Source organism: Agelaius tricolor, unplaced genomic scaffold (assembly GCF_023055355.1).
Source record: "Agelaius tricolor isolate 1412-34295 unplaced genomic scaffold, bAgeTri1.0.p SCAF_7, whole genome shotgun sequence".
NCBI classification, from domain to species: domain Eukaryota; kingdom Metazoa; phylum Chordata; class Aves; order Passeriformes; family Icteridae; genus Agelaius; species Agelaius tricolor.
Window position 1 is genome coordinate 8235316 of NW_027269267.1, and position 24651 is coordinate 8259966.

The following is a 24651-nucleotide window of genomic DNA, read 5'->3' on the forward strand; positions in this document are numbered from 1 at the left end:
TGGCCTTGGCCTGCCAGGCCCCTCAGCCCCGGCCCCCTCGGCCCCGGCCCGGCGGCGGAAGGTGCCCGGGGAGCCTGAGACCGTGTTAACGGCTCGGCCTTGGGACTTCGCCAAGTTTCTCTGACTTAGGGGAACTCTGGGGATGAGTAATCGCGCCAGCCTAGGGTTTGGGAGGGAGTTTTTTTTTTCGCTCGCTCGCTCTCTCGCTCTCTTCTTTTTTCCCCTTGTCATCAGCTGCTGACCCACTCACTTCGAGAGCACGGCACCGACGGGTTTCTGAGAACGGCGGCGGGAGCAGATCGGGGGTGTGGCGAGCCTGGGGAAGCCCCCCCCCCCCCCCCCCCCAGTCTTGGCTCTCCGCCGAGCCACCCCTGCTCTGCTCCGGCCCTGAGCACGCTGGGGCAGCGCGGGGTCGCTGCTATCGTGTTTCCCCTGGGGTGCCCTCGATGTGTCTTTGCCGGGGGACAAGGGTGCGCACACAGCCCCACGCCACACACGCTCCGCTGCCTCGCGTGGAGGTTTCCCAGGGCAGCGAGGAAGCGGCGCTGCCGCTCCTTGCCCTCGGGAAAGGGTCGGGAAGCCTTTTCTACTCGACATCTCGATTTATCGCAGGTGGCGACGGCTCAAGGACGGGAGGGGGAAACTCCGGGCTCAGGGGGAGGCCTCCGGGGACTGGGAAGCAGCGCGGAACCCCGGCCGTGGCAGGCGCGCCGGGCCGGGGCGGAACAGCGCCCGCATCCTGCCCGCGGGGCTCGGGGCGGGCGCGGCGGGGCCTTGCCCGGTGCCGCAGAGGGCAGGGCCACCGCCGTGTGCACCGGGCACCCTGCCCGCACACGGCCTCCGCCTGTGCCCGCCGGGCAGCGGGGGCGGCCGAGAGGCTCCGGATCAGAACCGACCCGACGCGGGGCACGGCCCGCCCACAGCGGATCCTGCAGGGGGACAGGCCGGGGGGTGGGGGGAGCGTCGCCGTCGGGGGTGCTGCGGAGAAACGAAGCGGGCAAGGCAGCCCGGCTCTCGCTTGGCCTCAGCCTGCGGGGCTTTCCCTAGCGCGGGTCTCTGCCCGTTCTACGGGCAGCCAGGGGCCGGGTCCCCCGCCTGCGATGGGGACGGCGAGCGGGCACGGCCGGGGAGCGGCGGGGAGCAACTAATCTCGGCGCCTGACAGGTTTCGGTCCTCTGATTACCTGCGTGATTTGGCTTCCGAGAGGCGCTCTATGAAGCGGCTGCTGCCCTTGTTTGGGTACCGTGATGGTGGGGGGGAGGGCGCGGGGGAACGACGATGTAGAGAGATGAAGTGAGGACGGGGTTTTAAATGGCACTTCTGAACGGAAAATACTTTTATTTTCCCTTGGATTTTTGAAGCTGTTTTCGAAATGAACATTTTCCGAGATAAGAGGTGACCGATCAGAATCGCTGGGGGGAGGTTGTAAGCAGACGTTTTGCCCCAGCTTACTGTTATCTTATCTTTCACACTTGCAGGGCGAAAAAGTGGCTTATCTTTATACCCACCCCCCTCTCGCCTTAATTGCTAAAAACACTGTGAAGTGTTAAGTACAGGACTAAAGAATCTCTCCTCGTGTCTGCCATGCGAGTGAAGGGGCGGGAAGGGGGGGGGGATGTCCGATTTTAAAAATTAGGGGCTTTTCTCTGGAAAGGTACACACATGTACGCACGGAGAGCCCCTCCCTGCCTCCGCTCTGCTGCTGCTTTGATGTTGCAGGCTCTCATTTCATATGTATGCACCCCAACGAGCTACCCGCCGCTGCCGGGCTTCCAGCCGGGGCGCAAATCCCGCTCGGCACGCCGGCGAGCCCGGGGGCCGCGCCGCGGGGCGCGGGCGCGGAGGGCGGCGGAGGCCTCCGCTGTCACCTCTGGGGCGGAGTGAATAACCCCAGTGTTTATGAACCCGGGCTCGGAATTGGTATTCAGCGCCGAGCCACCGTCTCCTCGCTCTCTCTCCCCACCCCCTTCGAAACAAAACACAACACAAAAACAAAACCAGAAGGAGGACGGAGGTGATTCATCGACTGTATCCAATTATTAACATACAAGCTGTAGTCTGCACAAACACACCTTCAAACCATGGCGGTTCCCCCGGCCGCCGTATTATGTTTAAACTCGGGAGCATGGTGGCTTCTGTTCCTCCGCCAAGTCACCGCTCGCTACCGCTCCTCCCCAGGCCGCCGAGGGACGGGGACGGGCCGCAGTCCGCGCCTCCCGGGGTTCAGGGACCCCCACCGGGAAAAGGGCTCGTAGCCTCCAGCTCCCGCGCATCGCCTTCAAAGGCGAAGGCTCAACCTCGTCCGCGTCGCTTTCCGCCGGGCCGGGGTTTTGTCTGGCTCCCGTTCCCGTTCGCCCCCGAGCCCTGCACGCCGCCCTCCCGCCGAGCCCCACCGCTGCCCCCCGCTGGGATGGGGGGAGGCGAGCAGAGCGACAACCTCGCCGGCGCTATTTTTACTCCTCTCCAGACTTGTGCGGCGCACGCCCCCTCCCCTGCAGGGCCTTGCCTAGCGGCTGCATCTCTCCGCTCTCAGGAGCGGCCGGGGCCGCCCGCCTTTCACCTCCGCCCGCCCCGCCGGCCCCGCCGCCGGCCCGGCCCGGCCCAGCCCCCGCGCCCGGGGCAGCGCCCGCAGCGGCCCGAGGGGACAGGGCGGGGGCGGGGGACACGCACACGGGCGCGCCGCAAGCAGACAAAATGGCCGTGGTATGCAAGTGGGAGAGGTGGAGGGGGCAGCTCGCAGCCAGCCTGCCCTCCTCTTGCAGCTGGGCTGCCGCCCCCCTTCCCCACCCCGGGCCCGGGCCGCGCATCGAAGCCCGGTGGGCTCCGCGCTGCGAGCTCTGAGCTCTGCCCGGGCCCGGCGAGAGCTTCCCCCGGGCGCGGCGCGGCAGGCCGAGCTCTCCGGCTGGGGGCAGGCCGATAGTGCGAGTGTTTGTCTGTGTGTCCCTGTCGTGCTGTCCCCTCCGGGCGCCGAGCGGGGACCGCAGGATCGCGGACATCTCCGCTCTTCGGTGGAGCGGGGAAGGGGTGCGGAGAGAAGCAAACGCAACCGGAGCGATTTGTCATTCGCCTTTGTAAGAAAGATAGCGGCGCTTAGTCCGTGAACCGAGCGCGTTTCGGGCTCTTCTGGGGAGACGGAAAGAAAATTATGGATCTCCTGTCAACGGAGTAGCCCTGAACTACGAAGTAAAATTATAGTACTTCTGCTATGCAAAATCCCTTTGATTGCACGGGGAGTTTGCATGGCGGTGTTACAATATGCTGACGCCGTGTCAGGTCTGAAAGCGCTGCAGACCCTGTATAACGCCAATTGAGGCTTGTCTTGTTTTGTTATTCAGATTCCTACACTTCCATTAAAAACAGCCTTACAATAACCAATGATAAAGGTCTGATTTAAGACACACTCAACCAGGGCAATTCAGAGCTTAGGACAGTGATCTGTTATTTATAGGCTTTTCCTAGCACTCATCACCAGGCTGTCTGAGCACCTTGCTCGCATTAATTCATTTTACCTTCGCAGCGCCCATCTCCCCTCTGTCTCATTTCCCGTGCCCGAAGGACTCGCGTGCTCCGGTTGCCGTTTGGGGATCGGGCCGTGGAAGGGCCAGGGCCCGGACTCGCCACTCCTGCACTTTAACCCTCAACTTTCTGAGGTGCGCGGGCCGAGGGCGCGGGGAAGCCTCCAATTACAGGCAGCGCTGGAGGTAAATGAGAGCCGGCATAAAGCCATCCCACTTGGAAGCCTCCTGCGAGAAGCCTATTCTGCCATTAACAATGGATTTGTCTTTACGAGGAGGTTAAGTACTTAGCATTATCGGAGCAGCCGTTTTTGCGAGCGCATCCTCGCCCCGCTTCTCGGCGGCTGCAACAGCAGCGACAGAGCGGAGCCCCCCTCCCCTCCCGGGGAGAGAGCAGTGTGCAGCGGCCTGACCCGGGGGTCAGCTCCCTCCGGGGCGTGTGGGAGGGGGGGAGGCCGCCCGGTAATCCGCAAGGCAAGAGCATGCTTTGAATTTTCCGGGGTTAGCTCGGCGGTGCCCGGCGGAGCCGCGTTGGGGAAGGCGGCGGGGCGCGCAGCCGGCCGGGGCAGGCCGCGGGAGGAGCGAACTGAAGCCCCAATGTCTTCTCGCCGGGAGCCGCCAGCCTCCCGCTGCAAAGCTCGGGGACCCGGGGAACAAAAAAGGCACAGAGGCGAACAAGCGCGGGTCTGTTCCTCCCTGCCACGAAGGAAGCTGCGTTCACAAAGAAAGTTTACGGTTAAAAATAAAAGCGGAGCAAGTTTACTCCGAGATAACTTTTAAGTCATTAGTGAAAAACAAAAAAACCCCAACCACCTCTGCCCCAAGGATCCAGCCCCAGGCTGTAGGCACACAGTTGTGATCTGGACTTCGCAGCCAGGGGGAAGGGAAGCGGGCGACTTTTGTGATGCAAGTGCGGGCCGCTGGCACCGCAGATCCAGACCTGTGGGGAGAGACAAAGCCCAGATCAATGAAGCCGGGAAGCTGCGGCCACCTCGCCAGGAAACGCGCTAGTTCTGCTTTCATATAGAAAGAAGCAATTTTAATGAGGTTTTCCTAGGAAAGGGAAAAAAAAAAATCCAACAGAGGCCTCCCCTCCAGCTGTGTGCCTGTAACTCACGTGTGTTCAATCTAATAACTTTTAATGTCTAGCCCTAAAACATCTTTATAAAAAATAGCTTTACAGCGTAATAGGCCAGGTGTCCTTCTGCTTGTTATTGGAGATTAAAAAAACGTGTGGGAGTCTTTTCAGATGCGTGGCCCGCCGCACCAGGATCAAACCTGGCTGCTACTCGGAGCAGTGCTCCCCGTCGGCCAGCACGGTGGGACCGCTGCCCGTTCCCCATCCTCGGCGGCTTCCAGGGCTCCCCTGCGAGGAAGCTGAGCGGTGCGGCTGCCGTTTCGGGTTTCATTCAGATGGTGGATATTTCACTTCTGCTTTGAGACGGGCGAGTTTTTTTAAGAGACGCAGTGAAACTCCAAAGCCCGTGATGGCAGTTTCATGAAATGCCAACCCTCTGGCCATGACCCGGCTGCGTGTGTGTATGTGAGGGGTGTGTGTGCTTTTCTCTGGACTCTGTGTCCTTTTCCCGTGCATTGGGCGACCCCCACTTATTTTTTTTTCCCCAGACGTAGTGTATCTTCTCTATTAAACGCTTCTCGATTTGGGAGAGGGGGAGCTTTAGTAGGGACAACTTCGGAGAACTCTCATTTTCCATGTTCAGATAAGCAGCAGCGCAGACCAGGCAGGCAGCCCGGGCCGTCCTGCTCCGGCGTTGAATTCCCATCGCCCTGCTTGCTGCTCCGGCGCCCTCAGTGAGGGAAGCTTTTGCAGCTCAGAGCGTCTCTTCAGCCTTTTCGCGCAGGGTCCTGAACGAAGCGATTAAAAATCCCCCCTGGGGCAAACTGTCCGCGTTAATCGCCTGGCGTTTGGCTGGCAGTCGCTCCCACACGGAGCGGCGGCGAGAAGGGCTCGATGCGGCGCCGGCGGCGCTGAGGTGGCAGAACTCCCGTTCCCCGGGAAGGCGCCGGGAGGTGCGGGGGAGCAGAGGGGCCGAGAGCCCGCCTGGCCCTGGGGCCGGGGCCGCCCCGGGAGCTTCCACGCCGCGGGCTCTGCGGGACCAAACCTGGGAGTATCAGCGGGGATGGGCGTTATGAACCTGAAATTTACGAGTCGAGCTCGCTGAGCCAAAAGTTGCCTTGCCAAAGTAAATAGATGCAGCCGATAACTACCAACCCGGAGATTAAAGGGCTCCACGATCCGGGCAGAAATCTTAAAACAAGCCCTAGAAATGCCAGCGAGGGAAACGGCCCTTCAGTCGTGACCCCACCCCGGGTTGCCACACTGCTCACACCGGGTAAAAAGCGCGTTAAGGGCTGCCAAAGCCGGATCAGGCGAAAACGCGCTTTAATAAGGTCCCCCTCGGCCCCCCCGCCCCCCGCAATGCAGACGTTGACAAACGAGTGGCTTTTTTTTCCATCCCGATTCAGAGCTCGGAGAAGCGGACCGGGGGGAAGCGCGGAAATCAGCGCGGCCGAGCCGCGGACCACGCGAAGTTGGGGGCGGCGGGTGGGACCCAGAGAGGGGCCCCGGCATCGGGGGGCGACACACCCCCCTCCGCGAGTGTGAGAGGCCGCGGCCGAAAGGCTCCGCTCGTGGTGTGGCCCCTGCGGGGGGTTACGACGGCTGCGAGCCCTCGGCCGGTCCTGGGGGAGCGGGGATGCCTTTGCGCGAAGGGGGAACCCCGGAGCCGGCGGGTGTGACTGTGGGCGCGGGTTGCAGCGCCGGGGGGTATTCCAAGCGCCGCTGGGATCACGGGGGAAGCGGGGTGGGGGGGCCGGGGGCGCCCGGCGGAGGGGCCGGGGGCGAGCGGGGTGGCGGGGGGTGGCAGCGCGGCGCGACCCGCCGCGGAGGCTCGCAGCGATGTCTGGCAGCGCCGCCGCCGCCGGGGTTTTGACAGCTTGGCGGAGCGGAGTGAACGGAGCTTTATGGTAATTGCGGTTCTCCACTGGCCTTCTGGGTAGCGAGAGAGGGGAGTATCGGCGGGGCGGGGGGGGGGCGGCTTTCCCCTCCTGCCTGCCGGGGAGCGCGGGAGCGCGGAGTCCCCCCCCGGGGCGCCGCAGCTTGGCAGCGACCTGTGCCAGCCGGGGGGAGCGAGCGAGGCGAGGGGCTGGCGGCGCGGCGAGGGGGGGCAAATCAATTAGTCAGGGCAAGGGGGGGAGCGGGCGAGCGGCCGGGCGAGCCCTGCCTGAGCAGGGAAACGCAGCCAGGGGAGGGGGAAACTTGCTGAGGGAAAAAGCGGTGGCGGCGCTGCTGCCGCTGCTGCTGCTGGCGGCGGCTCCCTCGGTGCAGCGCCTGCCCGGGGGGAGGGGAAGGGAGGGGAGGCGACGGCTGGAGGAGGAGGAGGAGGAGGAGGAGGAGGAGGGAGAGAGGGAGGGGGGATGCGAGGGGAGCGCAGCGTGCAGCAGACGGAGCCCGGTCTCCCAGCGGCAAGGTGAGGAAGAGCGGCTTTCCCGGCGGACTAAAGAGGGGAGGGGGGGGGAGAGGAAGAAAAAGAGAGAGAGAGAGAGGAGGAGAAGAGGAGGAGGAGGAGAATTAAATCCCCAGCCACACACACACAAAGCCGCGGCGGCCAGGGCACGGGAGACGGCGGCGCGGGCGAGATGTGGGGAGCGCCGCGCTCGCCAGCGCAGGAACTTCGCCCGGAGCAAGCCAGCAACATGGCGCTGCCAAACCAGAGCCGGCAGCCGGAATGAGCATCGCGGGCTGCCGCTCCCACTCCCGCTGCTGAGCCCAGTCGAGCCGAGGAGCAAAGCCCTTCCCGCGGGCACCTGCCCCGTCGGCGCAGAGGGCGGCCCCGCTCCCGCTCCCCGCGCCCCGCAGCTCCCTGGTCTTTCCGCGCCCCTTCCCCGACCCGCCCGCGCTGGGGCAAGCCGCGACACACGCACCCACGGAGAGGGGGAGTCGGATCGTGAAACTTTTCTCGTCTCTTCTTCCCACCCCCGACGGGGCTGCCCTTCAGGGAGAGCAGCAGGGCCAGGCGACGGTGTGAGGATCCGCGTCTCGGACCGCGCACGGCACAGCCCCGCGGCGCGGCAGGAAGGTCAGTGTTCCGCTCCGCGAACAGCTCCCGTGCGGAAGCGCCGCCGCCGAGTCCCGCGGTGCCGGGGCGGCTGCGGGGCTCCCCTCGGCCGGCCGCGGGCAAGGCAGAGCGGCGGCGTGGCAGAAAGTTACGGCGCGGGGCAGAGGGGCTGGGGCGGGAGCGGCGGGGGCAGGAGGGTCTAGCGGAGCGCCTCCGGGGCTGCGGTGTCGGAGGGGAAGTTTGGTGGCAGTTGCTTGTGAAGATGCCTGTTTGGGGCAGCGGAGGCGGGGGGAAGCACCCGATCGCGTTGTCGGCTCCGGTGCGCCCGTGTGGGGAGTGGTGGCGGTGTTCCCGTCGTCTCGCACTTTGTGACTGGGAAGGCGCCGGAGCAGCGGCGTTACGGGGGCTCCCGTGGGACGGGGCGAGCAAGGAGCGGCGCTGCCGGCTCGCGGAGCGGGGAGAGCTCCCGCGCCGGGCGGGCCGGGCTCCCCGCCCCGAGCAACGCGCGGTCCGGCGGCGGCGGCGGGCAGGTGAGCGGCGGGCAGAGCCCGGTGCCGGCTGCCTTCTTCCCGCCGGGAGAGCCCGCTGCCGGCCGCCTCCTCCCCGCCGGGAGAGCCCGCTGCCGGCCGCCTCCTCCCCGCCGGGAGAGCCCGCTGCCGGCCGCCTCCTCCCCGCCGGGAGAGCTTGAGGCGCTGCTCCCCCCTGTCCCTCCGCCCCGGCGGGGCGGGCGCCGCGGCGCACGTGGGACAGGGCGGCCCGGGGCTTTCCCGTGCGCGGAGCGGTGCTGGCGTGAGGTCCGGAGTGACACGGAAGTTTAGTCAGCCCGAAAATGTAGTTTGGAGTTGCGAGAGCAAGCCAGAGGAAGGCTCGGGGCTTGCCATCAATGGGGCAGCCGGAGGGGGACGGCCAGGCGGGGAGGCAGCGGAGGCTGCTTTGTGAAGGCAGGGCCAAGTGGGGCGGCTCTGCGCAGCATATGAGGCATGCATTTGATGTTCGCGGAGCGAGTCCGGGGGCGAGGGCTGCGGAGCGTTCACGTTCCTCTTTCTTTGTCGATGTGTGTATGTTGGGTGGTTTGTTTGTTGTTTTGGTTTTTTTTCTTTCCCCTTCCTCCTTCCTCCCTCCCTCCCTCTCTCATTTCCGCGATGTCTGTACGATCCCGGGTTTGGCGATCGCAGAGGGGGCGAGGGGAAGGCGAAGAGCACCTCCCCCATTTACCCCGACAAGAAAAAAAAAAAAACCGCCCCGACCATAGCGAGCGGTGTAAAACTGACAAAGTGTGGGGACTGACTTTAATGGTATCGCCTCGGAGCTCCTCGCAGCATTAATTCCCACTAATGAATCTTTTCCAGAAACTCCGTTCATTGCTTTCATCTGCTCTTTAGAGCCCGCAGCTTTTGTATTCGTGTTTGCATTAAAAAAGGAGGGGGGGGGCGGGGGGAGCCCAACCCGCACCACGTAGCCAAGCCCGGATTTTCCAAAGGTTTCTATTAACTTTTTTTTTTCCCCGCCCCCTCCCCGTGGCCCTACCGCGGGGGGCGGCCGGGAAGAGCAATGCCCCGCCAGAGCCACTTGGGAACAAAGGTGGGGGCGAGAGCGGGCGGGCGGTGCGGGGTCTGGGTGCCCCGGGCAGCGCCCGCACCCCCCGCCGGTGGCTCCGCCGCTCTCGGGTCACCGCCGCCCGCGCTCCTCCCGCGGCTCCGTGCGCGCCGCTGCCCGCCGAGACCGGCGTTCCGCTTCCTCCGGCCGCCGCTCTCACCGACTTTCGTCCCCGAGGTGCTGAGGCTTGCCTGTCTGTCTGGAGCCCGGTTCTCTCGCCCTTGCGACACACCGATTCATTTCCTTTCGGTTCTGCTGTTGGAGCCGCTGCGCTGGGTGGGTTTTTTTTTTTTCCCTTTTTTTTTTTTTCCCTTCCCGAGAGGTAGCCAGCGCAGCGCTCACCCTAATTGCTTTTAGGAGGATTAGGAGCAAATTCCTCCTCCCCCAGCGCCCCCCCCTCCCCGCCGCCTCTTCCCTCCCCGCTCCCCCCGCCGGGTTGCCTTCGCGCGCCGGGGTTGCAGTTTATCCCTGGTGCAGTTCTTTGAATTGCTGTCACAAATAGGTGACTCAGAGTTAATTAGGAAGTATGCACCGGATCAATGGGCTGCACAGATCATTAGTTATTCCCCAGCCTTTTGCAGCGTTGGACCTCCGGCTCCTCGCCCCGTATATACCTCTTTAATACGCAACCTGGAGGGCTGGCAGAGCCCAGGGAGTACTTCGGGTGAGGGGGGCCGGGTGTGAAGGGGCGTGATGAATACGGATATTGAAGCTTCCAGGGTGGGAGGTTGCATATGGACACGAGTGACCGGGACACCTACTGCTGCCCCCAGTCCCTCCTGCCCCCGCTATCAGACCTGCCGTCACGCACGGGCGTGGTGGGCCCTCGCCCGCCCCGGGATCGGAGGGACGAGCCCGGAATGTTACCAAAAACAAACAGACACACACACAAAAAAAAAAGAAAAAAAAAGTGTGTGTGTTTATTGGAGCGTACGTTGAGAGAGCAGACAAAATCTCATTTGTCAGGCATGAAGGTGGGCTGTGTGGAAGGCTATAAATATACCGGGGAGGATTGTATCGCGGTCACTTTTCTGTTCTTCGCCATTTCTAAGGTGAGTGGCGGAGGCTGAGGGACCGGGCAGGGGCTTCTCCTGGTATTGTTTGTCCGTCTGTGATAGATCGGTCTAGACAGCCGCTCAGGCTCCCTGCGAGCTCAGGAACCGGAGCCTGAAAGGGAGAGTGGGGGAGACGGAAAAGGTCACCGCGATATTTTTTCTTTTTTTTCCTCCCTCTTTTCTTCCTTCCTTTTTTTTTTTTTTTTTTTTTTTTTTTTTTTTTTTTTTTTTTGTGTGTTGGTGGTGATGGTTGTTAACCCTTAACGCCGGAGGGGATCGGGGATCGGGGCTGGCTATCCCGGCCTGGAAAGATGCAGCAGCGATCGCAGGGATGATGTCGGAGCGGGGCCGGGGGGGGGACAGGGTAGCGCGCCTCCGGGCCCCGGCGCTGCCCCGTCCATCTAATGGCTTTATACGAGATGTTTCCCACAACAGGAAAAGAGTTCATGAGGCGAGTGCCAGATGATTTCGTTCCCAGGAGTTTCCTCTCTGGAAACTCCGAGGAGGAGCGCTTGGAGCCGGAGTCAGGCAGCCCCTCGGGCTCGGGGGTGTCCCCGGGGCTCTCCGCCCCTCGCCGCCCTGCCGTGCCCCTCCCCTTCCCGCCCTGGAAATCCCGGGATGGAGGTTCTCGGCCCGCGGGGGGAGCGAGTTTCCGTGGCCGCCTTCAGGTTCCGTCAACTTCTCCCCCAGCAGCTCGGCGCCCTTCGCCCCACGGGGCCACATCTGTGCTCGCAGCGTGGAGCAGCCCTCGGCTCGTGTCGGTGCAGGCAGGGGCCGGCCGTACCTGCCTCGGGCTCTTTGGAAGCCCACGGGAGCGAGCACACCTCGTGGAACGCAAGGGCAGGTGGAGAGCGGGGTCTGCCTTGCATCTCGGGTGGGTCGGGGGTTGTTTGCAGCTCCTCCGTGCGCGTGTGCTTCCTTTTGTGCTTGAGACGTCCTCGGTGGATGAGATGCGATCCTGGCGTGCAAGCCTGGGCGGTACAGATTAAAAGCAGTTAAGGCTTTAGAGCGATAGATAAAAGCTGGTTTTGTTGGATTCGCCTGCAGCGCAGACCATTCCCATCCCTCTTTGTCTGAGCCCTGGTTCCGGGCGCTACAGCCTTATTGGAAATGCTCCTGAGCAGTCCACGCAGCCAGGGCAGCAGGCAGCTCAGCGCTTATTTACACGTCACATCTAAATACATCTCTAATTAGATAGAAGCAGCGCCGGAAATGGCAGATTTGTTGCACATCTAATAGAGACCAGTGCAAACAGACTCAGCAGGGTTTCCCTCTCTTCTCCCCCCACAAAAAACCCCCCCATCATCAAGACCAAGCCAGTAATCTGAGAGCGAACAGAAATGACTTCTCCCATTTGAGTGCATTATAAACCACATTGGCGAATGTCTCTAATATTTAAAGCAATACTTGGGATGTGTGAGCTGAATGCCCAAATATGGACTGGGTCTTGAAACAATACTGGTGCCTTGGCTTTATTCCTGTGCTGGTGGACAACCCAGGCTCCGTGTCACACGCTGTATTTGCCTTTACCAGATTGTGCCAAGAGCTGCAGCTTCTCAGGCAGTTCAAAATTGTCATCCCTCTTCCCTCCTCTTCCTTTACCCCATGATAATACGCTTTTTTGAAGACTAATGAGGAAGCCAAGGTCCCCTAACAGTGACTGAGCTGCAGGGGTGCCTGTACAGTCCATGCAAGCAAACTTTCTGGATCTGTGCAGCTGCGAGAGTGCACAAAGTTGTTGGCAATATTTTTGTGTCTCAGTTTGTGGAGAAAATGGACCCAGGTCACCAAGGCCCAAAATAATGAGTGCTGCACATACCAAAGCAGTTTTGGCAATGTGTGGCTGTCGTTTACAGGGTCTCTCAACTTTGACCGATGAGTGGCCCCTGCAAAGACAGGCTGAGGGCCTGCTGCGGTTCAGGTCGTAGCTAAGCAGCCACATTGCCCTCAGATTAAATATGGTTTGGAGTAATTCGGTGCTTAGTGTGGAGGACAAGTGATCTCCGATTTCTGCATGTCTCGGCAGAGGTCTGTGCTCTTGCTGGGACCCTGCAGCACACTTGGGTTGCACAGGTGATGTGCAATGCGCTGTCTTTCCCCCGAACGCTGCAATACATCACATTTTAGTGCGGACTTAAAGCAGCATGAAGCCAAGTTTAATACTTCCTCCTTAGGCTGGTGTTTCTTTAGAAATAATTGATGGCTGGAGCGGGCCTGCTCCCCTCTTTCTTGGTTTCGCAGTAACCTGAACAGTGGCACGGGGAGCCGGGCTTGCCCCTTTGGAATACCCGAGCAGCGCTTGCTGGCTGCATGGCGTGTGCGTGCCGGAGGGAACGCGGAGGCCCGGGCTGCAGGCAGGGGGAGTTCCCCTGGCTGTGAGCAGATCCCGTTAATCCTCTGGCCTTTCAGGGAACCGGCTTACAGCAGTCGCTGCTCCGGAGCGACCTTTCCCTCCGACCTGACCCGCTCAGGTCCCCGTGCTGCGGCGGGCAGGGCGGGCTGTGCCAGGAGAGCGCATCCTTCCTCGGGCTTCTCCGGAGCAGGATGCCAGCGCTCCAGCAGAATGAGGTGGGGACGGAAAGGAGGAGGCCAAGAACTCCTTGCAAATGTGGCTTTAGGAAAGTTCTGCTGCTTTCCAGCAGGGAATTCATTTTTCCTTGTTTGCTGGACAGCAGTTCTTGGCTGAGGGGAGATTTTTTCCCCTCCTCTCTTCCATTGGTGGAAAAGTTAGTGAGTGAGAGCATCACTCTGTACCTGCCTGCCTGTTTTCCAGAATTGTCTGAATTACTTGGGACTCTTGCTTCACTCTTTGCACCCCAAAACTACCTAATGAGCTGGTAGATTCGGTGCCATGTGATTAGACATGCAAGGAAGTCCTCTTGGAGAAGATCCTGACAGCATGAAATATAATTTGTGATCTGAAAGACAGTTTCCAGTATAATCTCATTATGCACCACAGACTCCCGGTGTTATTTTGTAGAAGGCGGACAATGATCAATTTACATTGACCTAGGGCTGGGTGAGCTTTTAGATGGTAATTGCCATATTGATTTGCATGCAAAAAGAAGACCTGCTAAAACTAAAGACCGGAAGCTAAATTAAACTAAATTTATTGTCTAGGTGCAAACTAAAAGACTTGTTAAAGTCTAGGATAGACTTGGAAAGCTATGAAATTGAGAGAAACATGATTCTCACCCTGATAACTCTGTAAAATGAATCTACATGACGGGACAAGGGGCTGCAAAGCACCCATTGTGAGTGGAGGCACACAAGCCAGGGCTGTTCCCTGTAAGCCCTGGCTCCCTAAACAATCAGAGAATAAAATATCTCCTCTGTCCAATGAAAATCTCGGTCTGAATGTTGGGATTGTCGTGCTAAGGAAAACAAAGCTTTATTTGGATAAGACAATTAAAGTGGAAAGCGCAGAATCCACCAGCCACACTGGGAACAGCTCGTATAAAGAGCTAAGTGTGTTCGGTAGAGCACAGGGGAAAGGGGAGGCTCGGGGGCTTCCTCTGCTTCCTTCTCAGAGTGCTCCCAGCCTCGGTGCTCTCCTTTCTATGGCTCCTGCTGCCCTTGGAGTTATCTCCCACACCCAGGAGCTGCAGCAGCTTGGTGCTGTGGTGGGCTCCTTCCCCATGCACCTCTAGACAGCCCATGGTGGATTGCAGTCTGGCAGCTCATTCTTTCTCAGAGCGTGGTTTGATTTTCGTTTTCAGCTGGAGCAGCTCTTGGTCTTACCCCAGTACCTCACCTGGGGGCCTTGTGTGCCTTTCAGTATTTGCATATTACAAAACATTTGGGCCTGTAGTGTCAGTTATAAAAGTGAGAATTCCACGTTCACAGGAGTATTGGAGTAGCTGGCACTTAGCACAGTTTACAGCAGAGGGAAGTACACCTGTACTTGCACAGAGAGCAGACTGCATGCTTGGGGCAGCCTGATGGGTGTCCTTGTCCCCGTGTGAACAGGTGCTGTGGGGCTGACTGTCCCTCTCCCACCGCTGTGTTTCCTCTGTGTTCACCTGGGGTGGGGTGGCATTGCATCTGGGAATCTCCTGGAGGGGTGAGACAGCTTTGTGGGGCTGGTTTAGTCATGGTTTGAGTATGGCATTTGTGTATGGTGACAGGTAGGGACAGAGAAGTGAAATCAAAGCTGGAGGGGCATATTCTCAGCTCTCCTTGAAATTCACAGAGAACTTGTTAATGGCACAAAAAGGGATGGGCTGAGCTCCTCTTTCTAAGTGTAAATTCCCTCCCTGAGCCAAACTTTCTCCATGTGAAAGCTCCTGGCTATGGAGAGATCCTACTGGGATCTCTGATCCTCGGGCAATCCCCTTTGCTCCCACGCCCTGGTGCGCTGGGTTGTGCTTTAAGCTTCTCCGACTTGCCCACAGCAGTAGGAGGCTGAGCTGGGTGCTGAGGAAAGCCCTTCCCACAGCCTGCAGTCCCCCAGGCTCACCTTGCTCTGGCCTGGTCGTGCTCCCCCGTGCAGTGTTTTCCTTTCCTCCTGTTTCAGTAGTCGAGCACAGAGTGGATTAGCAAAGCCCCGTGCAGAATTAAGCAGCCCGGCGTGAAGTTATGCGGAGCTCTGAGGACTGGCCTGCCTTTCCCTGCAGGCCTCCTGTGCTGTGCCATGCTGTGCTGTGCCGTGCCAGGGCAGCCCAGGAGCAGTGGGCAGGGGTGGATGCTTTGTGGGGTGGGTCTCCAGGCCTTGCTGGGCGAGGAGAGAAATACCTCTGGCTAAAGTTGGGAGCAGCAGGGGAAGCTGGAGCAGTACTTGTGCAAGCAGGAAGTGATCTCCCAGGGTAAACGTTTTAATGGAAGTGTAACCTGGCATTGCACAAAACCCCAACCCAGGGCGGCTGCTGCCAGCTGGGGAGGATGCAGGGCTGGAGGAGACGCGTGGGAGGCTGTGCTGTGCCGTGCTGTGCTGTGCCGTGCTGTGCCAGGGCACCCACAGCCGAGCCCTGTGTGCTGAGCTGGAGGCGGCTGTGGCGCGGCCTGCCCTGAGCAGGTGGCTGAAGGTTGTCTTATTTTAGCTACAGAAGTATCTCTCTAGATCCATTACTGCGAGATCTCGTTTGCAATAAACTATATTGGCTCCCCTCTTTATACAAATTGCTGGTATGAAAGAAAACCCAGCCTATATGCATGGAGGCAGGCATGAGCTAGTGAGATCAGGTTTCCTACTGAGCTCCCAGAGGAGAAGTCAGCATTTGATTGAAGCTACACTTGGTTCTTGGTTCCCAGGGGACAGCAGCCCTGAAACACGAGAGCCCTCCCTCCTTTTTCCCCCTCTTCTCTCTCTTCTTCCTCTAAAAGCCTTTGTGCTGAAAGAGCCTCAGTAGGCACGAATCGCCTGTCTCTCACAAGACTGTGTTGCAGCCTTTGCTGACATTGTTCTGTTAGCAGTGGTTTTTACCAGGCCAGCAGATTTCTAGCTACGTATAGGCAATGAATAGTCGATGACACTGACCTGTGAATATGTACCGGTGTCTTTGGGTGGTGAATCTGATTCGGAAGTCGATTGGAAACTTACCACATTGGTGTGAAGAACCATACCTGCCGGGGTAGTACTGCCCTTTGGCAGGAGTTAGGCCAAGATGGAGACATGCTTCCAATAAAGTCAGCTATTTTTCCTTACTGGTGCCATCTCCCAAGCTGCATATAGGTACCTAGAAAGTGTTATTTCAGCTCCTGTGGCCTCGTAAAGAGTTTGTGCGGGACACAAATTTCAGAGAAAGTTGCCATGTCTCGGTTTTCCCTTAAGAGGTGAGCAACTTGGGTAATGCCAGGAGTCAGAATGGGCAAGGAAAGGTTTCCTCGAACAGATTTATTTTCCCCATGCTTCTGTAAAGTAAATTCCACATCTCCTCCAACTTTGCTGCTGATGTAAAAATAAGTAAAGCAGGGAAGGACCTATGAGGATTTACACTCAAATTCCAGCTGTGCCCAGCAAAAGGCCCTCTAAGAGTTGGAAGCAAAGGAGTGTGCTGCACAGTGGTTGTATCATGAACGAAGCTGGAGTCGCGCTTGAGGTTATTGGCATTTTTCTTGTTATTTTTTTTCCCTCCTTACGGTGGAAAGGAGAAGGTGGCAGCGTGTCTCTGCCGCCCGGCTGAGCGGAGGGGCCGGGGCCGCCGCGGCTTGCGGGGTCACCGCCCCGGGCAGGGGTGGCGGAGGGGCCCCTCGGCGGGAGGTTCGCTGCCACAGCAGGTCGGACGCTGCCGGCGGCGGCCCAGGGCCGGGCAGGGATCGGGGGAAGCCCGGCTTTCCCGGGGAAGGGCTGCTCGGAGGCGCGCCGCGCCGCGGGGGCGAGCTCGCCGTGTGCCGCGGGGCGCTGCGCAGCTGCAGGCGCGGCTTTCCCCGCTACAGCGGGGTTCCCCCTCGCCTTTCCCAAAAGCCACACCGAGAGCGGAGCTCAACTTGTGATTGTGCAGGCGTTTCGTCGGGCGTGAGTGCTGACTGGAAACCCTTCTGTGCTGTGGGGGAGAGCCCCGCGGCGCTTGGCACCCACCGACATCGGGCTGGCGGAGCAGCACCCCGCAGCCCCGGCTCGGCCCGCGGAACCCTCCGGGCAGCGCGGCTCCGCCCGGCCAACCTCCGGGAACAAGCACGTTTGTGGCCCCGGGGCGGGGGAGGTGGGTAGAGGGTGTTCCTTGTTTCGAGTAAACCAGCTGCAGTAGTTGATGGTAAAGCAATGAAGGCAGACACAATGCTGCTGTTGTTGGTTTGATCTCTAACTGGGGATTGTTAGTCTGGATTTAACTCTGTGGCAAGGGGGGCGGGGGTTTTGAGGGGAGGGGGGAAGGCGAAGGCTGTTTACAGCCAGTGCAAATAATGTGACAGCTGTTGGAGCGCGAAAAGCCCGCGCCTCGCTGGCACTCGCACACAAAAGCTCTCGCTGCGGCCGGAGTGGCCCCGGGGCCGCCCCGCCGCTCCCGGAGGCACCGCCCGGCGCTGCGGGGCCCGGCGGGGCGCCCCGGGGCCCGGCGGCATCCCGGGCGGCGGCGGCGGCGGCGGGGCGCCCAGCCGCGCTCCCCTGCCGCCCGCCGCGACGCTTCAGCAAACGCCGCTGGCCGGGGAGAAGCGTTCCGCCCCCTCCCCCCGGCCCCTCTTTCCGCCTCCGCTTGATTTACAAGCGCAGGGAGGCAGCTGGAGGAGCGGCCGGCTCCGTGCCCGGCCCCGGCGCTGGGAAATCCCTCCTGGCGGCAGGTTTGCGCCGGCCCCGGTGGCTTTGCAGGAGCGGCGGGCGCGGTGTCCCGGCAGCCCCGCGGCAGGAGAGGGCAGCCCGGCTGCGGGCTCGGCCGGCCCGGGGCACGGCACGGCACGGCACGGCACGGCACGGCGCGGTGCGGTGGCTGGCAGCACGTTTCCCTCACAAACACGTGTTGGCAGAGAAGTTGCCGCTTGAGATGGCAGCGTACGACCCCTGATAACCTGGATGTGCAGGGATCCCTGGAGTAGGTCTTCAGTGAAAAACTCCTCGTGCATTAATTTCCCGAGTGGCTATTTTCTGCTCAAAGCCTCTGCATCTAAGGCCCTCGGTGTGTCTTCTGAGCGTAGGATATAAAATGCTGTCTGTTCTTGAAGTTTGCTCCAGTACCCAGAGTGATCTCCTGGCCCTTTCAGAAGAGCCTCTGGAAAGTCGAGGAAACTTGGAGAACTGGGTTCCAACCTATATTTGTACCTGACATAATTTCGCTACCTACGAGAACCGCTGTGTTTTATATAGTAAGTGACCTCCACGTACTATTGTCTTTTTGCCGAGGTGTCTCTGGGGTGGAGAGCAGGTAAGAAGGGGAGATGCTTATTCCCTCCCTCACCCCCCTTTTAGTCGTTTTGGTCGATGGGTTTTGTCTTTATCTATTTCTCTCCAGTCAATCTATTATGTTTTTTTTTCTCTTTTGGCCTTGACTGTCCCCTTGGTCCTTTATGGATTACACTGTGCTATTAGTGGCAAAAGCGCACCAGTAGTCATTCAACAATTTTAGCATCAATTCCTATAAACTGGTGTTTTATATGACATGTGCCATTTTTCTGCAAGAATACTGCTTGCGAAACTAGTTTCGCCTTGGAGCAAAGGCGGAAAGATAAACAAGCCTGCATAGCCAAAACACTTGCATAGCCAAAACACTGGCAATTGCTGCCTCCTTCCAAATCTTTTAAAGTCACGGAGCAATATTTTAAGGATTATGCTGCTGCCTCTGAGGAGGGAATGTCGGCGGCGTTAAAAAAAAAAAAAGAAGCTAATGCAAATTAGAGAAAAATAATTTTCTTTCAGCGATATGCAATGTATTAGTCACTTGTTATCATGCTTAGAGGCAGACCTCATTTGCGCGTCTGCCAACTCGTTCACATCTGCTCAGAGCTGTTCAGGGCATTTTAACCTTGGCGGTGTCGTGTCGTAGTCCCACGGATCAAGAACGAGTAATTAAAGCTCTAAGCAGCAGCAAAAAATTCATAGCCGCCCATCTGCATCGCAGTTGATTCGCTGCTTTGTTTCGGTGCGGAGCGCCGGGATGGGAAGGCAGGGCCGGTGGCGGCCTGCACGCTGCCTCCTCTACATCGGGGCACCGCCGCTACCGGCAACTTTATGTCCTTTTTATTTCCTTTTTCTTTCTTTCTTTCTTTCTTTTTTTTTCTTTGTAATTTTTCTATTTTTTCACGTGGTTAGGTTTCTTTTTTTTTTTTTTTTTTTTTTTTTGCCCCCGGTGCCTTCCGCACGCTGAGTCGGGCGGTGTTTGGCGCTGGCTGTGCCCACCCTGGACTGGCCTTTCCTCTCAAGGTGGAGAATAGAAGGTGGTGGATGTGAGGTCGGGACACGTTGCAGAGACATTTAGTCGAGGTGCTCGTAATGCAGCTTTCGTAACTGAGGGCTCTGCCAGCGCTTTCCAGAAGTGCTCGGGAAAGCGTTTCCCATTAAGGAGAAACGTTAGCGCCATAAACCCGACATAAACTTTGGGGCGAGGCTAATTTTTATGCATTGTTTAGCAGAAACCAGCCTGTTTATTTGTTTGTTGTTAGGAGGAGGGAATTAAAAAAAAAAAAAAAAAAAAGAAGGAAAACCCCCCAACTTCCCAAGCACTTTTTCTTGGATGTAGTCGCCGAAGGTCCCCGTGCCCCGGCCCTGGCCCTGGCGTGGCTGCGCAGACAAAGCCCTGCGGGAAGCGAGAGGCTTCCATGCTGGCCGCGCTAGGTAAAACGAGAGACGGAGGCACCTAAGTTTAATATTTGCCTGTTGTGCGCGGCCATTTGCTGTATGAGGAGCGGAGCCGCCGTCCCCTGGCGGGGCTGCGGGGCTGGGGGAGCGCAGGGAGCCGCTCCCCATCCATCAGCCCCGCGAAGCTGTTGCTCCGTAAATGAGGGAACCACAGGCCCTGTCAGCCGCAGTTATGCAAAATGAAGTCGTCCGTGATCAATATCTCCCAACGTCCCCGACGGATGTGTGGGGGGGCCGCCCCCGCCCAGCGTGCCGCGGCGGCTCCGCGCCGGGGAGCGGTGTGCCGGGGTGGCCGGAGGGAAACCAAGGGCGTACGGCCCATTAATCACTCCACCCCCTGGGGGTGCGGCGGGGGCTGGGGGAAGGAAACGGGGGCCGTGCTCCGGTATTTCTGCTAGGATAACGTTGCGGAAGTGAGCGCAGGCCTTCGCCCAACTCTCGCAGGAGCGCTGGGGCTTTTGTATTCAATGTGGGGGGGTTCCCCCCCACCCTGCCTCCTAAGTTTCCCGAGCTATTGGGGGCAGGGGAGTGCTCGCCGGAGCCCGGCTAATAGCGAGCCCGTGGCGCTGCGCTCTCCCAGCCTCCTGCGGACGAACAATGGGGGACGAGCGGGGGGAAGGGGCTGGCTCGGTGGTATTTTTCCTTTTTTCCCCTTCCTCCCTCCCTACCCCTTTTTTCCCCCTCTTTCTATCCCCCTCCTGGAGAGCAAAAGCCATAGGGAATAAAGGCAACAATGAAGGGTTCCCGGGATGCCAATTGCGCGGCGGGTTAATGGGCTGGTGGGGCGCAGGCCTGCGCTTTTCCTTCCGTGCGCCGGGAATGCGGCCTTAAATTACCTGAAATGCACATTTCTGCCTGGCTCGCGGTGCGTGGGTGTGTGTGCTTGCGTGTGTGTGTGTGTGTGTCCCTCTCTCCCACTGCTGCCGCTGCTCCGCCTGCGCAGCCCGGGCTCGGCTGCTGCTGCTGCTGCTGCCTGTTGTCTCTGGCAGCGGCGGCGGAAACCTCGCTCCCGTGCGCGCGCGCGGTGTGTGTGTCTGTGTGTGTCTGTGTGTGAGTGTGTCCGTCTGTGTGTGTTGTGAGATAGGGAGTGTGTGAGTGTGTGTGTGTGTGTAACTAAAATGGCGCGGCCGGCCTGGGTAGGGAGATGCCGCGGCGGGTGGGCGACGGAAGGGAGCCCGGGCTCTCTCCCGTCTGCGTGGGGGCCCGGGGGTTCCTGCGGCTGAGCCGGTTTGAGGCTCCCTCTTCCGCCACCGCCTCCTCCGGTAGTAGCCTTGTTTCCCGCCGCGGCCGGAGCGGCGGCAGGAATCCCCCGGCCCCCCCGGAGCGCCCGTCCCGCCCGGCCACCGCGGCGAGCGCCTGGGGGGACAGAGGCATCGCCCGCGCCGGGGAGGGACGGGGGGGCCCGGGGGTGGGCGCCGTAGCGGCGGTGCGGGGCTGCCAGTGCAGCGGACGGGGTCTGTGTTTGCCGCGAATCTCTGGGAAATCCTTCATGCAGTGATGCCTCAAAGTTGGGTACCAGCCGCCTCACCTCCCCCCGCTGTGTGTGTGTGGGAGCCTTTGCAGCCACTCTGTCGCACCCCCACGATGTGGTGTAACCGGGGGAAGGGGGGGGATGACGTGAGTGCCCGCCGCTATACGAATGTCCCGTAGCCTTCAGGTATGGGCATCGCGGTGTGCGGAGGCAGCCTTGGCCGCCCGAGGCAGCTTTGGCCTCGAGGAGCGTGTGCCTGGGCGTCCGGGTCTTCCCCCGGGGCTCCGCGGCAGGCAGTGCCGTGTGGGCTCCAGGGGAAGGCAGACAGGGTTATTTGAAGGATCGCCAGCCATTTTAACTTTCCCTCACTGGCCTCCTCTCCCGCCCCCTTCCCCAGTTTCTAGGCTTATCATTAATTGAAAACTTTTTTTTCCTCCCCCCTTTTGGCTGCCGCCGGCAGCTGAGAGCGATGCAATGATTCGCCTCGCAGCATATGGGAGAGGGGATCGCGCCGCTGCCGCTCCGGCGCAGCGCCTGTCTGTGCAGGGTCCAAGGCGTGACAGGCGGCGTGACAGGCGCCGCTCCCTCGGGCCGCCTCTGCCGGGGGGGCCGAGCCCACCGGAGCCCCGCCGCACCGGGGGTGTCTCCGTGGGGCAGAGCGGCCGGCGGCCCGGGGCGGCGGTGCCCGGGGCGGGGAGGATGCCCCGCTGGCTCGGCAGCCCCGGGTGCCCCCGGTCGGCTCCGCCGTGCCGTGTTTACACGGCAGAAAGTCCCGGTCGCTGTTCGACACGTGACGGTGTGGGAGCCGCGGGAGGGGGGAACACGGGGGACACGGGAGCGATGGGGGGGTGGCTGCGGCAAGAGCCTTAAAATAGTGGCCGACCCCCTCGTGCTGCCTGCACGCTGCCTAAACCGAGATGCACTACTGTCGTGCATGACTCTATATGTATTTTAAATCGGTTTAGCGATCTCGCTGGCGCATTGTGCTTAGCTTTATGGTTAAATGAAATGCCACACGTCCCGGGTAAAGGTCAAACTTCTTCTCTAATCCGCGGATCCGTGCGGCGGCTACTTAGTCTGCAGCTTCCTCCTCTGGTTTACAAAACGTGTCACTAGCGGTGATGTCGTGTGGAGATTGCATAAAAAAACCCCATAGCATATTTTATTTTTTTATACATATATATATAAAAAGCGCAGCCAAGCCTATTCTTTTAACACTTGTCTAATATTAGATCGCTGGCTGCTGCCAGAGCTTTATACGGCGCATTGTAAACGGTGCAGCAATACGGTGTCTCTGAAGTCTCCTTTCTAGCCGTGGCACAGGTCGTTGTTCCTATAAGTCATAAATATATAAGTCGGAGGTACAAGATAAACGAGGTACCTAAACACATTCATAAGCATCAGCCCGTATTTAAGCTTATAAATACCGTGCGAGCGCTGCCCTTCAAATCAAGCTCCAGATGATCGGGGCTGAGGGCTAATCGAAGTAGATCACTACGAGTCCCCGATTGCTTTTCACTTCTTTCTCAGGGATTTTCACAAATCTAGAAATGATCCTTCCAGTGGCCTGAAACCGGGCGGCGACGGGGCGGGGGGAAGGGGGGCCCGGGGGGGTGATGTGGGGGAGGGCTCAGAGGCCGGGAATTTATTGCATGGCTTTTAATATCCGAAAGGCTGGCTTGTTTGCCGAAGCTCCCGGCGCTCCGTCGGTGCCATCGGCTCTCGCAGTGGTTTCTTTTTAAACCCCGCGCAGCCCTCCCCGCCGGCTGCCGCTGCTGCTGCCGGCTCCGTGGCTTGTGCAGTGGAAACTGGCAGGCTGCCAGGCGGAGCTCGGAGGTGGAAAAGAGTAAAGGCGCCAAAAGGGAACTCGTGCGCCGCTGCAATTCTCCTCCCGACCCGCTTCCTGGCTCGCTGCAGCCGCCGGCCCCGCCGGGCTTCCTCCGGGCGCCCCCCCTCATCCCCTCCGCCCCTCCACGCCCCTCGCTGAGACTTTCACCTCGCAAACTCGCCGGCAGGCACCCCGGGGTCATGGGGGTGGAGAGGGAGGGGGAAGAGCAGGCTGCCCTGTCCCGGGTGGCGCTGCCATCGCCTCCTCTTTTCCCCCGGAGGCACGGAGAAGTGGAGTCTTCCTCTTCCTCCTTCTCCCCTTCCCCGCAGGCATCGGGTTTTTCTCGTTTCCACGCCAGCAGCGTGTTAACAAAACTTTGCTTCTGCTGGCGTCAATGGCTGCCAAAAGTCTGTTGACGTTGCGAGGGAGACCCAAACGTTTCCCTTTTTAATCAGCTGCCCGAGCAGTGCGGTGTGTGCCTGTGCCTGCCTCTGCGGCGCGGGGCCGGCGGGGCGCGGGCAGCGCGGGAGGTGGGTGGGTGTTCCCGGCGCGGCTCGGCACGGCACGGCTCGGCTCGGCTCGGCAGCACACCGGGAGGCAGGTTAGTGCTTGCAGGCGCTTTTCACAACTGGTTTCACACGGCGGCATCGCTGCGGAACCGCGTGTGCGTTGCGCGTCTCACTCTCTTCCACCCCCCCCCACCCTGCGCCTCCCTCCCTCTCTTCCTCCCTCCCTCCTCCGTGCATCACCGTCTATATTTAGCCGCAAATGGCTTTATCGGCCAGACACCTCCCGGAGGAAATGCCGTGCGCGCTCCGGCTGCCGACCCCCGCTCCGCGCCCCGCCGCGCAGCGCAGCGGGGGCGGCCGGGGGGGCTGCGGCGCCCTGGGGCGCGCTGGCGGTGGCCCGGTGGGTGACAGGAGGAGGGAGGGAGGGAGAGACGTGTCCTCGGTTTCCTCCGTGCGCTGGGGCGCTCAGCCCGCCGTCGGGGTTGCATAACGGGAGCGGCTGCGCCCACCCCCGCGGAAGCTGGGTGTATAAATAGGTGCGGTGCCCCCCACGCCCCCATCACTGTCCCCCCCCGTCCCCGCAGCGCAGGGCGCTTGTGGCGCTGCCCGCGTTTGGCCGAGCCTCTGTGAGCCGGTATCCCCGACAGGCAGCTGCTGGTGGGGAGGGAGAGAGGAGGGGGAGGGACAGGGTGTGCGAAGAGTTAAAAGTCTGCTGCTTGTTGCAATGAAATTATGGCTGGCAGTGGCGCCGCTGCTCGTTCAGCAGACCTCCACTTTTAAACAGTTCACAAGAAGTTCATCAGGGCGGCGATGATTATAACTGCACACACGCGCGCTCCCGGGGCGCGCAGTGAGAAGGGGTGGCTTTGGGGAAGGGGCTGGCAGCCCTCGGGGGCGCGGGCTCTGACCTGCCTGGTGGCCCCGGGACATCCCACCACGTCCCTGCGACCGGGCGGGTTCTGCCCTTGCTCGGGTGGTGGTGGCTGTGGGACATGGGGCCTCCAGATTACCCGCTCTTGGCTGGGGAAGCTCTCACTCTCCCCCCATGCAACTTCAGCATTTCGCTATCTGCACGTGTCAGGGGATTGATGGGCTTTAGTTCAGGCACCTCGCCTTATCTTAATGATACATTTCCAGCGAGGAAAGCAGGCGGGAGGGCGCAGGCAGCCCCTCGGAGGAGCCTGGCCCCAGAGGGAAGCGGGGCACGGAGAGCGGGACTGTGCCGTCGAGGCCCTTCCCTGCGCCGGTGTCTGTCCCTTACGGATGAGGCAGCGCACGGGGTGCCTGCTAACCTTCCGTAAAACCCTAAATCACTCTCTCCATGCTGCTGCTGCCTCTATTGAAAACATTACGAGCGACGCATCTGGAAACCAGT

General features: G+C 60.3%; 1 protein-coding gene across 12 annotated transcripts in view; it reads left to right on the top strand.

The window, feature by feature from the left end:
- The window catches only part of BCOR (BCL6 corepressor), an 82210-nt gene that overhangs the window by 16339 nt on the left and 41220 nt on the right, over positions 1–24651 (top strand). For 5 of the 12 annotated variants that reach the window (XM_071430297.1, XM_071430307.1, XM_071430309.1 and 2 more), the window contains exon 1: positions 7478–7615. The exons of 1 other annotated variant lie outside the window; for it this stretch is intronic. The gene's annotated coding sequence lies outside the window, so the exon portion shown is untranslated. Of the gene's footprint in view, positions 1–6401; positions 6504–6905; positions 7007–7477; positions 7616–10121; positions 10243–17839; positions 17980–23347; positions 23369–24651 lie in introns of those variants that run through there. 6 more of the 12 variants (XM_071430300.1, XM_071430298.1, XM_071430303.1 and 3 more) reach the window with 6 other exon arrangements.